The sequence below is a fragment of the Symphalangus syndactylus genome, chromosome 5, assembly GCF_028878055.3.
Source record: "Symphalangus syndactylus isolate Jambi chromosome 5, NHGRI_mSymSyn1-v2.1_pri, whole genome shotgun sequence".
Lineage (NCBI taxonomy): Eukaryota > Metazoa > Chordata > Mammalia > Primates > Hylobatidae > Symphalangus > Symphalangus syndactylus.
Window position 1 is genome coordinate 12167230 of NC_072427.2, and position 14442 is coordinate 12181671.

The 14442-nt window shown below is 41.1% G+C and overlaps 1 protein-coding gene across 20 annotated transcripts in view; it reads right to left on the minus strand.

The window, feature by feature from the left end:
* The window catches only part of MCTP2 (multiple C2 and transmembrane domain containing 2), a 256284-nt gene that overhangs the window by 172327 nt on the left and 69515 nt on the right, over positions 1 to 14442 (minus strand). The window contains exon 1 of one of the 20 annotated variants that reach the window (XM_063640089.1): positions 5772 to 5869. The exons of the other annotated variants lie outside the window; for them this stretch is intronic. The gene's annotated coding sequence lies outside the window, so the exon portion shown is untranslated. Of the gene's footprint in view, positions 1 to 5771; positions 5870 to 14442 lie in introns of those variants that run through there. 20 annotated transcript variants of the gene reach the window in all.

Sequence of the window (14442 nt, forward strand, 5' to 3'; positions counted from 1 at the left end):
TTTGTATTTTTAGGAGAGATAGGGTTTCACCATATTGGCCAGGCTGGTCTCTTGGCCAGGTTGGTCTCGGACTCCTGACTTTGTGATCTGCCTGCCTCGCCCTCCCAAAGTGCTGGGATTACGGGCATCAGCCACCATGCCCGGCCCCTATGTTTCCCAATTTTAAAATGCTTCTCATACCCAGGAAATGAGTCCACAGCGCAATGACACCTGCATCATGCAGTAGTTAGTATGGGGCACAGATTCCTCAGTTGTGTAGCTTTTATATGCACAAAGGAGATTTTATCTGTTTCTGGAAATTTAACAGAGTTTCTGGGCTGAATGTGAGGACAGCTGCCTGCAATGAGAGGCAGAGTGGAGGGGACATGAGCAAATGGCCTCCCAGCAATTTGAGGATATTCCTGTTTGGCACATTAGCCAGGACTGATTGCATCAGTGAAAAACATGGGAATTTCCCCTCCAAAGACGACTGGATAACTTCATTGCTATGGGCCAATTTGGAGATGAGAGGCAGCCCTGGAGACACTGCTTCGGAAACCATGAGCCACTGGGGGTAGAGGCACTGATGACATTTGTCCTTTCCATGCACAGTGACCACCAGGACATGACTCAGAGATCCAGCTTGATGGCAGGCTACCTTCCAAGACACACATTCGCTTTCTCCAGTGGAGCTTCGAGAAGCAACAAAACATCCAGACCGGGGGGGCAAATCTTCAGCACCCATGAGAAATGGTGAGGAGCTGCAAACAAGGATGGGCTTTCTGGCCCACTGCCTCTGCGTGCAGTGACATCAAGGGCTGCAACTGGGCAGAAACGAGCCCTGAACACAAGAAGGCATGGAGCCTCATGGGGCTAGGACCAACAGAGGCCCTAAGGTTCTTGTAATCTGCGGTTCTTACCCTTGCCTCTTTCCCCGTCAGTCCCAGGTTTAATGTCCCTAGACTGTGGATACACTGTGTTCAGTTCAGGTTAATTCACACAGGATCAAGAGTGATTTCAGACACAAGCTTTTTCTAGAGCCCTGGCACTTTAGCCACTATATGCCTCTGACCCAGGAAGTACCACCGCCGCCTAGACAGGAAGACAGCCCTAACTCTCAATGTGGCTTGATGACGGACAAGAAAAGAGGACACAGGTCCTTTGCCAAACAACCTCTCCTTTGGTTCTTGGTGTCTCCTGCATGTGTTATGTATAAAAGGACCCCCAGGTGAGTTGGGCAGTACTCTCTGAAGTCCACTTTATGACAATAGTCAACCTTATTCAACTTACTGACTTTCCCAATATCAATAGATTTATTTGTATGTGTTTTATACCATACACTATCATTTCCCAGAAATGCAATCGTTCTGCCTGATTTCCCTGTATCGATAACCATACCTTCACCTGCAGAGCCAAGAGTAACTGGTGCTGATGCTCTGAAGCCTGAAAAATCACATGCTATGGTCTCCAGTTCTATTAATTGAATCAATGTTCCACCTAACCAATCCCATTTTGAAGATAATTCCACGAAACTATTGGGATCCACTAAAGTGGATAATAACACTTTTGATTAAAGTGTCATGTCATTAGCCAAGGATAATGATGGTCTTGTATCTTCCACTTTCAAGTGGAGGAGTGGACAGAGGTATGATTAAACCGTGTCACCCCTCAGACTGGACCATATATATTCTCCCAAGTTGGCCTCACTGTACTGAACGATGATGTTAATTAATGACAAAATCCACCTAACCACCATAATTTACATGCTATCAAAAATGAAAACGGAGCTTTTATTCAAATATGTGATAAGTCTTCCACTTATAACAACAAGGAAATTCAATGTGAGAAATGGCATTAATTCAACATTATGGCTGGTTTTACTCACAGAAAAGTCACAGAACTTAAAGTTATGGTTCCCACAGCCACCATAACTGTCACACACCATATATAAACACCAAGATAGGAAAGTGATTACCGTAAAGAACAGCAAAACGTTCCATATGCACAGGAGGATGGAGTTACAGCCGCTGGGGGACACATAACTTTGGATATTCCCCCACACTCTTGCACAGTGCCTATGGTATTATTCATTGAGTAGAAGTTGCATTATTTCCACCTGCTTTGTAAACCCGGAAACTACATCGGTAACTTACTTTTTCATTAAAAAGCACAGAATTAATATTTATTTCATCAGGAATACCCCAGAATACCACTATTATTAGATTTTTTTTTTTTAAATGTTCCCTAGGCTAGGTGTAGTGGATAATGCCTGTAATCTCAGCACTTTGGGAGGCCAAGGCAGGCGGATACCTGAGGTCAGGAGTTCGAGACCAGCATGGCCAACATGGCAAACCCCACCCCTCCCCCGATCTCTAATAAAAATACAAAAATTAGCTGGGTGTGGTGGCGTGCACCTGTAATCCCAGTTTCTCGGGAGGCTGAGGCAGGAGAGTCACCTGAACCCAGGATGTGGAGGTTACAGTGAGCCAAGATCGTATCACTGTACTCCAGGGTGGGCAACAGAGTGAGACTCCGTCTCAAAAAAAAAAGTTCCCAATAAATGTAACCAAGCCCTGTGGATTGCCTTTGTTTTTTGTTTGCTTGTTTGTTTTTGAGACAAGGTCTCCCTCTGTCACCCAGGCTGGAGTGCACAGACATGTTCATAGCTCACTGCAACCTCGACCTCCTGTCTTTAAGCCATCCTCCTGCCTCAGCCTCCTGAGTAGCTGAGATTACAAGTGCACACCATCACACTTGGCTAAGTTTTGTTTTATTTTATAAATATTTTAGAATATAAAAATTTTAAAATAGATATATTTTATAGTATATTTTATGTTATAAAATATTTTATAATAAAATAGTTTATTTTATAAATTTTATTACAAAATTTATTTTTGTTGAGATGCCTTCCCACAGTTACCATAATTGTCACACAGCAGCCCAGGCTGGTCTCCATCTCCTGGCCTTAAGCGATCTTCCCGCCTTGGCCTCCCACAAAGTACTAGAATTACAGATAGGAGCTACTGTGCTTGGCCTTTTTAAAAAAAAGTTTACTTAAAAAAATTAACACACTGTAAAATTGACATTTTCCATGTGTACATTGCCATAGTTTTAAACACCTGTAGATATTTGTATAACCCCCACCACAATCAGAATATAGAACAGTTCTACCACCCAAAAAATGCCTGTGCTATCCCACTTTGACCCCCATCTGTGGTCAAATCTTCCAGCTCTAGACCCATGGCAAGTAATTGTATATTTTCATCATATAGTTTTATCTTTTCTAGAATATCCTATCATTGGAATCATACAGTATTTAAATGTTTGACACTGGAATCTTTTACCCAACTTAATGCCTTTGAAATCCATCAAGGTTGTCGTCTGCATCATTCTTTTTTATTGCTGAGTAGTATTCCATCCTAGGGATATACTATCTATCGATCATTTACCTAATAAGCATCATTTTAACATTTCAAACAAATTTTGTACAAGTACATACTCAGGAAGAGAAATAATTTTAAATATTATCAAACCTAATAAGTCTCAATATGACAAAACTCTAATTACATACTAGCATTCAGAAACACAGCATTAACATCTTGGAATGCGCACTATTATGAGATTAGTCTTCCCTTGCATAGCTCTCACTGCTGCCTTTCGGATAAGTGTTTTTCGTTTGTGTTTTTTAAATAAAAGCGAATTTGCATTGATAATTCCATTCTGCCTTGCTAAACTGAAATTTATGGGAAGGTAATACATACTTTGCATTCCCTTTAGAAGTGGATTTTCCTTCCATAAGAACACAAACATATTAAAATTCAGCAGGATATGGGGAGATACTGGAATGGCAGATCAATTATTTTAAAAAGAAAATCTTCTCTAGTCACCAAGGACTTTGAGATTGAGGGCAAGAAACTGTTGTGTATAAACATTTTCCTTTCAATATACACTAAATGTGATCCTGTACAAATACCACCTCCCATGTGGCTGTCTGAAGGGTCTTACTATGAGGCACACACAGGAAGCCAAATTAAAAATTATGTAAGCAGTCACTGTTCGTTTAAATTTCAGAGGAAGAAAACATAAACCCACATCCAGAAAAGCTAAATAAGAGTAAAAAGTTGGCTGAACAAATCAATGGTATTCTCTTTAAAAACTGCCCCATTGAAGTATATAAATGTATACATATTGCATATTTAATCTATAACCCACATCTTGTCTATCTAGAATATGTATATTTAAGAACATAGGAGTCACAAACACAAATACATAGAGGACAAAGGAAGTTACAAAATAAGCAAAAGGAATCAGACGGCTCCATTAACCATGAAGCAGCAACTGGACACAGTGATAGAATGAAAAGTGAGCTACATGGCAATGAGAGGTCAAAACTGGAAGGTGTATTCAGAAGACAAGCCTACCAAACGGCCAAGTCTGTTCTTATTTTTTATGCCACTTTTCAGGAGGTTATGGATCATACGATCAAGGTGTATAAATTTAATTCTCTCTCATCTCCAAGACTGGTCTCTAAAAGTGATTTCCCTGCAGTATTGACTGTCTAATCTAATAGCAAATTATGAATCGTGTGTGTGTGTCCATATACCTTGCTCTAGCATATGATGGTATAAAAGTCAGTAAATTACATCCCATGAGACAAATCCAGCCTGCCACTTGCTTTTACAAATAAAGTTTGATTGAAATACACCACTGTCTACTTGTTCCTGTGTTGTCTGTGGCTAATGTCATGTGACCTCACCTTGAGTAGTTGTGACAGAGACCTGTGGCCCAAAAAGCTCTGGCCCTTTCATAAAAAAAAGTTTACCAACCCCTGTTGAAATGCTCCAAAACTTTGCATATTCAGTAATATTTGTCCACTGACCTGCCATAAGTTTTTTGCATGTTTATTAACAGGAGATATTTTAAGAAATGGTTGCTTGTACATTGCTGAGCACTTTCTAATGTAAAATTTATACTCATTGTAACTTCTTAAAACAAGTCCACAGGCTGTCCTTAGTCTCCCCGATTGGCAAAGAGGAAAGCAGAGCCAGGAGGCTAAATGTCCACATCACAGGAAAGCTGGAGAGTTCAGCCTTGGCGAGCGCTCTGGGTTGGGCTTCCCCTGAGTAACCTGGGTACGCTGCTCTTTTCACTGTACCACACCTGCGCCAGGAGAATCCCAAAAGAGCACACCTTGCCTGACCGGGAGGCAGCCGTACACGGTAGTGAACAAGGCTCTGGAGTCCAAAAGACCTAGATTTGAGTCCCACCTCTGCTACTTTCTAGCTTTCTGTCCTTGAAAAATATACCTAAAATTCAAGACATGGGAACATCTCTCAATGGGTCAAAACAGATCCTTATAGGTTGTTAGAATAATTAAATCACTCAAAGGGCATTTACTGAAAGCCTTTTCTCAGACAGACACTGTACGAGGGCTCTTTGTATATAGAGGAAACCAAATAGATGTGGTCTGATAATATTTATGTAGAAATTAGCAGAGTTCCTTACACACAAACCCTCAGTAAGTAGCATTAGATTGGTGTTGCTATTCTATTATTTATTATTATTATTAATTATATTAGTAATAGTCATAAAACAGCCTATGTGTTTGGGAAGAGTGGATCAAAAGAACTTGATGAAGGTGGTGAGCAATCTGAGTCCCTTTCTTAGTTCCCTCCAACATTCCCCACCAAAAGTGACCAGGACAAAGTCAGACACTGGCTGACGAAGCCTCGGGACGGTGCCATTTTCCCTCCGCCCACAGCCCGTCCAGCCTGTGCGCCATTTCTCCATACCTTTTGTCCAAGGCAAAGCTTGGACTTACTGCTATACCCAGTGTCTACAGCAAGCACTGCCCACGTGCCAACGATTCCATCTGCCCTATGAGCGATGCAGCATTGAGCCCATGGGGTTCCTGTGCATCCGGCTCACTCAGTGCACTAAGCAGTTGTGATGGTCAGCTAGAGTTGCCTGGCAGGATAGGAACGCCCTACATGATGTGGCTTCTGTTCACTTCTCTGCCATCTCCTCCCATTGCCGCCTCACTGCCTCCTCTCCAGCCTCACTGCTTCCTTGCTCTTCCTGAAACATCAGGGACACTCCTGCTACCCTGGGGCCTTTATACTTGCTGTTCTCTTTTTCCGGAAGGCTTTTGTCTAGCTATGCACACAACCCACTTCCTCACCTCCTCCATATCTTTGTGTGAAGGTTATCTTCTCGGAAGAGATCCTTCCTGACCACTCTGTACAAAATAGTAACACCTTCCCCTCAGCACCTACTCTGCTTTCTTTCTCTCCATGACACTTTATGTTCTGATCATATCTGTAGCATGCCACCTTTCCTAGTGGAAACTCCATGAGGGAGGTGACTTTTTTCTATTTTGTTGACTACTGTGTCCCTAGCATCTAGATCTGCATCAGCACAAAGCAGGTGTTCAACAGGTGCAAAGGAAAGGAGGGAAAGAAGAAGAACAGCAAGACTGAGCCCATGACAGAACCTGGGATGCAGCTGACACATCTGCCTCTCTGACACACCATCACATACTGAGGTATGACTTTCGAGATCACACAAAAATAGTAGAAATCACGTCATTGAAGTGTAGAGAAACTGACGCACTTGTTTAATTGTGCAACCTGGAGGTCGTTTCCTCTCCTCTGTGGTTTCTCACTCTGCTTCTCTGTGATCACTAACCTGAAGCTATGCAGTTGCCAAGCAATTTCTGGAAATATCTCAGTGGAGGAACTTCTCTAAATCACTCAACTCATCCACGTAAGTGCGTGCCAAAGCTAGTTATTCACAACTCCAACTGCCAAATGAAATGTCAGGGAAGGACATACCCCATTGTGGAATTACATGGATTATGGGAAAGGGGGAATGATCCTTTCTTTCATAATTATTAGTTATTGACCATGACAATGAGCCCATTCAATCTTGATAATTATCCTTGTGTTTAAAAGGACACAGTGGACACAGAAAAATAAATGTCTTCCTTTTGTGATCAACTTTTTATCTCTCCAGATCTGAGCTCTCCCATTTGCAGAATTGTACTTCCAAACTCATGTTATACACACAGTTCTGCGCACAGTCCCGGGATTCAGACAATCCTGGAGTTAGATCCTGTCTCTGACACTTACTAGCTGGATGACATTAAGCAAGTCACTAAAATTCCCCAAACCTCCATGTCATTCTGAAAAATAAGCAATGTTAAAAATAATTATAAACACTAATGAATACAACCATAATCATGGCAGTGAGCACTTGTTAGGTGCTTGTGGCTGCCAGGTACTGGGCTAAGACCTTCATATTTTTCTAGCCCCACAGACAAACTTAACTAATCTGTATTACTCTCTGCCTATCTAAGTCTTACTAATTCTCAAAAGGAGTTCTCTTCAAGCCTTTCCTGACCACCCTGCTCAGAGAAGCCTCCCCACTTATCTCAACTGGTTATCTACCACTGAGTAGAGACTGGTTGGTATTGCTGGTCATTTTTTCCAGTGTCTGTGTCTAATCCCAATTTCACCATCAACACCTACAGCAAGAACCAGAATAGACCATATGCATTTTCTAAATACTTAGCTGATTTTACAATGCATGTTAAAAGCGTCTTGTAACATAAGTACTAGGAGAGTGCTGACTAGAGGAGAAAATGAGGAGAAAAAAACTAGATAAGAAGAAAAAAAAAAAATAAGCTCCTCTCCCTCCAAGTTCCCTTAACTTTAGCTTCTTCACATTTCGTCTGACACTTAGAAACTCCTTTCTTTAGGGCCCTACCCACATAGGGCCTCCATGTATCACCCTTCCCCAGCACAGCTAAATTTCTTATGGCTTTCTGAGCCTTTGGCAGTGGCTGGAAAGTCAACTGCAGTGATAATAGGAATCAATATACATGCATACCATATAAGCAAGGTTTGCAGAAAGGCTGGGAGAAGAAGAAAAATGACATTTCTACTCTTCAAGACCTTATACTCTAACAAGAGAGACTGACTTCTAAACAGCTATGTGTGTATACACACACACCTATAAAAAGGTATATATATACACTCCCATATATATATGTATGTATGTATATATATATATACCCACGTGTGTGTGTATGTGTGTGGAGGTATTGGTATGTGGCAGTAGTCTACGGTGCTCTTAGCTCCTCTTTAGCCACAAGTCTTGGTGACAAGAGGAATGAGATCGTCCTCTGAGGCTAAAACTGTTAAGACCACAGAGTTAGTCAGCTCAGGCGACTGTAACAAAATACCGGAAATGGGGCTCAGGGACTGCTAAGCAAACGCATCACTGGTGGTCTCCAGCACCTGCGGAGTATCTTTTGCTGCCTCTTATGTATTGCAGGCAGTGCCTGATGGCTGAGAAGAATCGCAGAGGACTAGAAAAGGTTTGAGTCTGAAATTATCTGCCACAGAGAATTAGAGCTCAGAAATAAGTTACTGCGAAACAGTTCAACTTCCCTGTTAATGACAACAACAACAACACGCTTATTAATTCCTAGCTGGAGCATCAAGCTTATGAAGATTCCAAGTAAGACTTTATTGTTGACCCTTGTTGAAGAGAACTCTACTTGGCTTCTTTCCTGGCTTTCCTAAATTGTTCATATACAAGATAAACTACCATCATTTAGACTTACAGAAGTGAGAGGACAAGCTGAACCAAATGTAAAGTGGTAGCAATTTACAGATGTCAGAACTAACATGTGGATGAACTTAGAGATGGAGAAGAAAGCTGGGCTTTTCCAAAGAGTGGATCTATCTGAACTGGCTAGCACTATTGAACTTTGTTGCATATTTTGTGATAGCTCTAAAACTCCTTTGCTTGCTTACTTTTAAATGCAATGTGTTGCTGTACGTACATGCAACCAGACACCGGTGCCTTCTGAAGCTAATCCAGGCCATTTTTATAACCTAATGCAGTAGCACTTTGCAATTAGATGAAGAAGATCTGTGGGATTTCTTTCTGTGGTGATTAAAATGTGTCAGGGGAAGAAATCAAGACAATACTCCAAGTGAAAAATATAAAGTCAGTTATTTCTTTAATATTTTGTGTTACAGTAATCATTTTTATCTTTTGAGCGTACTTTTTCTTGTCTAAATACTCAAACAAAATACTCAAAATTAATTATTAAATGTAAATGTAAGCACAATGAGATACCATCTCATCCCAGTTAAAATGGCTCTTATCAAAAAGATAGGGAATAATGAATACTGGTGGAAGGATGTGGAGAATGGGGAACCCTCGTACACTTTCGGTGAGAATGTAAATTAGTACAGCCACTATGGAAAACTGTATGGAAGTGCCTCCGAAAACAAAGTAGAACTACCATGTGATCCAGCTGTTACACTAGTGGGTATATATTCAAAAGAAAGGAAATCAACAAAGAGATAGCTGCACTCTCATGTTTATTGAAGTCCTGTTGAAATAGCCAAAATATGGAATCAACCTAAGTGCCCATCAGTGGATGAATGGTTAAAGAAAATGTGACTGACATGCAATGGAATATTATTCAGGAATAAAAAAGAGTGAAATCCTGGCTGGGCGCAGTGGCTCATGCAAGTAATCCCAGCCCTGACCTCATGAAGACAGAGAGTAGATTGGTGGTTACCAGAGGTAGAGAAGGGGAGAGGAGAGGAGGGATGAAGAGAGGTTGATTGATGGATACAAATGTACAGTTTGATAGTGATAAACCAGTAGGGTGACTATAGTTTATAATAACCTATTGTATGTTTCAAAAAAGCTAAAAGAGAATAATTCAAATAACATAAGACAAAAATTTACGATGACAGATATCCCAATTACACTGATTTGATCTTTACAAATTATATGAATGTATTAAATTATTACATGTATCCCCAAAATATGTACAAGCATTTTGTATCAATAAAAAATAAAATGTAAGATAAGGTAAATGTAATGATTAGCTTATATTTCCTAGATCAGAAATAAGTATTTACAGAAGTATGTATATGATGAAGAGTTTTTTTATATTACTACAAAAATAGACACCTTACATAAACATATTACAGTTGGTGTTTAAATGGCTCTTTTTTTTTTCTGGCCTTGAACTTCTGGAAAGTAGGTATGGCCTGCTATGTCAGGCCTAGTTCTTGGAATTCTTTGTTGTTTTTCAGTCAGCCTTATTTTCTTGGGTCATGTTTTGAACAACATTTATCAAATGTCTATTTACCAGACGTTGTTCCAGATGCTTGAACAAAATGAAATGTCTGCTGTCATAGAGTTTCCAGTCTATGTAACACAATAAACAAATGTATAATATAATGCTAGATAGTGATAAGTGCTAAAAAGAAGAAGAAAATAGGAAAGGGGAAAGAAAGTTTCTGTGTGATTGTATGTCAAAGTGTCCATGCATGCCGCTCACCCAGTATTTTAAATAGAGTGATCAAGGAAGCCTGTCTGAAGAAGTAACATTTGAACAGAGATCTGAAATAGTCAGTCACGGGAACATTTAGGGAGATGTTCCAGGCAGGCATTGTGGACAATTTATGTCACAAAAAAGTCACCCAAGTGTAAGCCAAGTAACATATCCTGTATGATAACTATATATACATTTTTGTTTTTTCTTAAGTGAAAAACAAACTTATTAGGTTTTCTGGGTACTCATTAGGTTTTCAGAAAACTTTTTCATTTAATATCATTATTGCTGTATATTTCCCTTAATGATTATTCTATTATTTAATAAATAAGATTTATGGCTCTACAGATACAGCTTCACAATCCCTTATCTGTAATTCCAAAATACAAAAAAATTTCTTAATTCATTTAGTAGCAAAATCTGAACTGACATGAATCTATTTAAAATTATCCTTTATGGGCCAGGTGCGGTGGCTCACGCCTGTAATACCAGCACTTTGGGAGGCCAAGGCAGGAGGATCACTTGAGGCCACGAGTTTGAGACCAGCCTGGCCAACATGGTGAAATCCCATTTCTCCTAAAAATACAAAAATTAGCTGGGTGTGGTGGCACATATTTGTGGTCCCACCTATTTGGGAGGCTGAGGCACGAGAATCACTTGAACCTGGGAGGTGGAGGTTGCCGAGATCATGCCACTGCACTCCAGCCTGGGTGACAGAGGAGACTCTGTCTCAAAAAAAAAAAAAAAAAAAAAAAAAAAAAAAACGTATTCCATTTAGTGTGACTACTGATACATTTCATTGCAGAAACATTAGTGTGTTTGATGAAGGGTTGCTACACATTAAGTAAAATATAGGTAATACAATGTATTGTACCCTAAAATATAAAAAAATTAAATCCAGAAACACGTGTTCCCAAGGATTTTGGATAAGGGATTGTAGATCTGTGTCAGATTTCTTCTTTATTTTCTGATTAAATGTTACTATTGTTGTTAATCTTTAGATATATTGTTTTTGGAAGTATAATGCTATATTGTGCCCTTATTATATATTGGCACTGCATAAGCACTCTATATATTAGCTAATAAAATGCTAACAAAAAAAAAATACCACTGACTAGGTGGCTTAAACAACAGAAACCCACTTCCTGCCTTGCAGATGACTCCGTTCTCACTGTGTCCTCACATGGTGGGGAAGGAGAGATCTCTGGTGTCTCTTTCTCTTGTATCAGGACACCAGTTCCATTGGATCAGGGCTCCATGCTTCTGACCTCACTCATTCTTAATCGCCTCCTAAAGGCCATATCTTCAACACAGTCATGTAAAGGTTAGGGATTCAACATAAGAACTTGGTCTGGGGGACACAATTCAATCCAAGCAATGACTCTTATCCGTCAGCACCCAGACATACAAAGTCACCTAAAGGACACAATATGGGTGCTGGGCCACCATGATATCAGCCTTACAATTAATGAAGTGATAACATACAATTAATGAAATAACGTGTCAATCAGAAAAAGGGAGAGGTCATGCCAGGAAGCCTCAATAAAAGTTTGGACTTGTTCAGGAGGAGAGACTTTGAAATCCAGGCTTCCTGGACTAAGTGGGCTCACAGACAGAGATGGATAAAGGTGACCCTAGCAGACACAGCGTGAGCATATCAAGTTCTAATTTGTGGCTCAGTACTTATTGTGAGATGGATGGTGTATAAAATACCATTCAGCATGGAGCCCATGCATTCTCCCTGCAGTGTGCCGATCCCTGCACCAATTTTCCCGATTCTCATGTGACTTCTCCTAAAGGCTGACTGTGGGGAGGAAATGCATTTCAAGCATTTCCAGGCCCTGAGATAATAATTTCTCCTAACAAATTAATGAAGTAGACATTGATTATGATTTGACTTTCCATGTGATTTGACAACAATGAAGAATGAGCTGTTTACATCGAAAGAACATTAGAGTCTTTATTATTATTGAGATGGCATCTTGCCCTGTCACCCATGCTGGAGTGCATGGGCACAATCGCAGCCCACTGCAACCTCTACCTCCTGGGTTAAAGCAATTCTTGTGCCTCAGCCTCCTGAGTAGCTGGGACCACAGGCATGTGCCACCACGCCCAGCTAATTTTTATATTTTTAGTAGAGACAGGATTTTACCACGTTGGCAAGGCTGGTCTTGACCTTCTGACCTCAAGGGATCCGCCCTTGTTGGCCTCCCAAAGTGCTGGGATTACAGGCATGAGCCACCACATCTGGCCTAGAGTCTTTAAAGTATTTAATTCTCATGGCAAATTAGTTGTGATTGTCATTTGTAGCTCAGACTCATGACCATTTGGTTATCATGAGTCAGTCTGAGCCAGATGACCGCTGGACAGTTAGCACATGTCTTAGAGCATGTCGACTTTCTCAAGGATTTATTCAGTGATGCCCTTGCCCAGGACCAATTTGCCGTCCCCTTTCTACCTCCTCTTCCTGTTGCAATCCCTTCTTCTCTCTACAGATTTCTCCACAAAACAGATTGAGGTTAGTGCTCAGTCAGAGTAAAAGTGACATGCTGTGAAAATGAAGGCAGGCTGATTACACTCATCGCAGAGTTGGAAAAAGCACCACAGAGAAGGAAGGTTTCCACTAGGCCTTGAAGTATGGGAAGGATTTCAGTAGAACAGAATGAATATGGGGTAGGTGATATGTTTGGCTCCGTGTCCCCACCCAAATCTCATTTGTAGCTCCCATAATTCCCACATGTTGTAGGAGGGACCCATGGGAGATGACTGAATCACGGAGCGGCTCTTTCCCATGCTGTTCTCGTGATAGTGAATCGGTCTCATGAGATCTGACGGTTTTTATGAGGCGGAGTGTGATAGTTCATACTGAGTGTCAACTTGATTAGACTGAAGGTTATAAAATATTGATCCTGGGTGTGTCTGTGGGGGTGTTGCTAAAGGAGATTAACATTTGAGTCAGTGGGCTGGGAAAGGCAGACCCACCCTTAATCTGGGTGGGCACAATCTAATCAGCTGCCAGTGCGGCTAGAATATAAGCAGGCAGAAAAATGTGAAAACAGACTGGCCTAGCCTCCCAGCCTACACCTTTCTCCTGTGCTGGATGCTTCCAGCCCTCAAACATCCGACTCCAAATTCTTCAGTTTTGGAACCTGGACTGCTTGCTCCTCAGCCTGTAGATGGCCTATCATGGGACCTTGTGATCATGTGAGATAATATTTAATAAACTTATATATCTATATATTCCATTAGTTCTGTCCCTCTAGAGAACCCTAATACAGGGAGTTTCCTTGCACAAGCTCTCTCCCTTTGCCTGCTGCCATCCATGTAAGACATGACTTGCTCATCCTTGCCTTCTGCCATGATTGTGAGGCCTCCCCAGCCATGTGGAACTGTAAGTCATCCATATTAAACCTCTTTCTTTTGTAATTTGCCCAGCCTCGTTATGTCTATCAATAGCATGAAAATGGACTAATATGATAGGTAAGAGAGGAGGAAACATGTGAGATGACAAAATATCCCATAGAACATGAAAAGCAGGGAAAGTAAGAGACTACCATTATTCACAGCTGTTTGGCTTGAAAAACTAGGTGAATAATGGTGATATTGCCAAGAAATCATGGTCTGTGTTTGAGGTGGTTCTTCAGGGAGACAGTGAGTTCTGTCAAAACAAGTCGAAACCAGGTTCCTATGAGACATCCAGTAGGGTGTGGATCCGGAGTTCAAGACAGAGTCTGGCTAAATCCTCTTCCACTGATGTATCCTTTCTTCTAAGCATATGTTCTCACCTTTTGGTTTTACAGCTGGCTTTGGCACTTGCAATATTTTAGGCTCTGCCTGTCCTGTTTCTCACATTCCTGCTTCCTTGCCCCTCATCCTTACTTTCCTCTTTTGCCCCATCATTCCATTTCCCCATAACAGTAGACTAACATTTCACTTTCTTTGCTGATGCTGGTGGGCCTGGAGGTGACTGCAGAATTCAGGCATTGCTGGTATTTGGGGTCCTGTCCCACTGCCACAGGCTTAGCCTGGCACCAGAGCAGCATTGGTACACAACAGAAGAGGCAAAGCCCTAGGGGTCCCTCAGGCCACAGATG